Here is a 2,327-nt window from a genome sequence, read left to right as displayed (position 1 = left end):
TTGACACAATGGCAGCAACAATGGACTCAAACATAACAACAATTGTGAGGATGCCGCAGGCCAGGGCATTGCTTTGTTCTGTTGTGCATAGGGTTGTTATGAGTCAGAACTGACTCGACTGCACTTAACAACATTAACAATATGCAACAATATGAGTGCTTACTGTCTTCCAAATAGTATCGTGGTGCCAGGGATTCAACAGCAAACATCTGCAACCTTTCCAAAGATGGCTTGGTAGACAATGATGAGCAAGCTGAGCCCTTTAGTGCTGGAGGAGATAGTGGGAGCATAGGCAATGGGCTGGAGGTAAGAAAGATCACGTGCACTGGGTTGCAGTTGAATATGCAGCATAACCTTTCTCCATCGTATTGTGTTAGATGCAATATTTTTCCTTGTTTTGCTGTCCACAGAACCCCTTAGTGGTACAAATAGTTAAGCACTGGGCTACTAACCAAAAGATGGGTAGTTTGAATCCATACTGTGGAACCAGGAAAAAAGCTGTCTGGAGATGTGTTTTAGAATTGTCCCAACCATAAAATCCTATTTCGTGCACATGGGTTCACCATCAGTTTGACTCGACTTGACAGCAACGGTTTTATTTTGTTTGTTTGTTTTGTTATCATCCCTCTTTATATCTATATCTATCTATACCCCTCTATGTCTCAGTGCTGCTTGCATCTGTTACTGTTATTTGATTATTTTCCCCACAGCCCCTATTTTGTTCCCCATCGTTTTCCATTTTCCTGCTCCCGTGATGAGTACAATGTCCTGTTAACTCATGCCATATGACATTGCAGCATTTGACCTCTCATGCAGCATCTGCCTAAGTGCCTATGTGATTTGCTAGTCAAAGTGCCCAGCTCCACAAATGGAAGACGTGGCAATGAAGGGGCATGAACCTCCCTTTCAAGATCACTTCCATAACAATACCACATGTGTGCATTCTTAGATGAAAACGAGCCCCATGTGGGTCCCTAGTAGTAAAGTAAAGGCTTAGCTCTGGGGTGGGGAATGTCCAGCCTGTAAGCCATATTTGCTGTTAAGTGCCCTTGAGTTGGTTCCAACTTATAGTGACCCAGGAGCGGCTGGTGAGTTTGGACCGCTGATCTTACAGTTCATCCCGACCTTGCGGTCCAGTGCATTATCCTGCAGCAGCACACTATGACTCTGCAGGCTATATAAAGCTCTCAAAATCATTTGGTCTGGCCCTGTTAAGGTAGCCGCAGTTCCAGCCATCCAAATATTGCTGTTAATATTGTTAAGTGCTGTCCAAATTGTTCCTACTCATAGAAACCCTGTATAGTGTTTCTGCATAGGGTTTCTGAGGAGCTGGTGGTAGTAATTTTTAAGTAAATAATTTTGTATGGTTATAAATACTCAAATGGCCCTTGGCAGAAAATCAGTTCCCCACCCCCCAGCTTAGATTAATTCCCTTAGTTATCATGGTGGGTATACACCATTCTCCCTATAAACATATCTTATTTCTTCTTAGGGCCCAAAGGTAGGGATCTGGGAGCTTTAGGCAGCACCAAGTAAATACCAAATCATGGTGTCTATCTGTCCAGCATGACTGTACTGCTCTCTGGCCAACCAGAGTGTCCTGGGTGAGATATTTCACAACTTCCTGTTGTTGTCTTTAAACTCGAACATGAACACAAGTCAACTCAACATACTTGATAAGCCTTTCCTAGGTACTAGGCACTGTGCCAAGTGCCAGAGATCACATCCTAAAAGAGTTCTGTCTGTGGTTCGGAAAAAGCAGTTGCTGTTTCCAACTCATGGCAACTCCATATATTACAGAATGGAGCAGCTTTGTAACTTTTTCTTCATTATAATATTGACAAAAACAGATTGCCAGGACTTTCTTCCACACCACTGGGTTGGTTGAACTAGCAACCTTCTTTTATCTCTCTCTCTATATATATATATATTGTTAAATGCTGTAGAGTCGGTTCTGACTCATAGCAACCCTGCATAGGTTTCTGAGGAATGACTGGTAGGTTTGAACCATCACCTTGTGGTTCAAACTGACCTTGTGGTCCAGTGCTTTATCCTATAGTGCTTAACAGAAACATATGTTTGTACGTATGTATATCTGTATATATATAATATATATGTATAAATATATATATGTATATATGTGTGTGTGTGTGTGTATAAAGAGAGAGAGAGAGCAAGAGAGAGAAAGCGAGACCTAGTGTGGTGCTGTGGGCTAATGTGTCAATCTGCAAAGTCGTATGAACTGCAAAGTTGGTGTTTCAAGCTCACCAGCTGCTCCTTGGAAACCCTATACAGGGTCGCTATGAGTTGGATTCAACTCGACAGCA

The 2,327-nt window shown here is 42.4% G+C and overlaps 1 pseudogene; it reads left to right on the top strand.

Annotated features, from left to right (window-relative positions):
- LOC102815238 overlaps positions 1-2,327 on the top strand; it is a 144,912-nt pseudogene that overhangs the window by 43,879 nt on the left and 98,706 nt on the right.

The sequence above is a fragment of the Chrysochloris asiatica genome, unplaced genomic scaffold (genome assembly GCF_000296735.1).
Source record: "Chrysochloris asiatica unplaced genomic scaffold, ChrAsi1.0 scaffold00005, whole genome shotgun sequence".
NCBI classification, from domain to species: domain Eukaryota; kingdom Metazoa; phylum Chordata; class Mammalia; order Afrosoricida; family Chrysochloridae; genus Chrysochloris; species Chrysochloris asiatica.
Note: the sequence above shows the minus strand (reverse complement) of the source record. Positions and strands in the feature narration are given on the sequence as shown.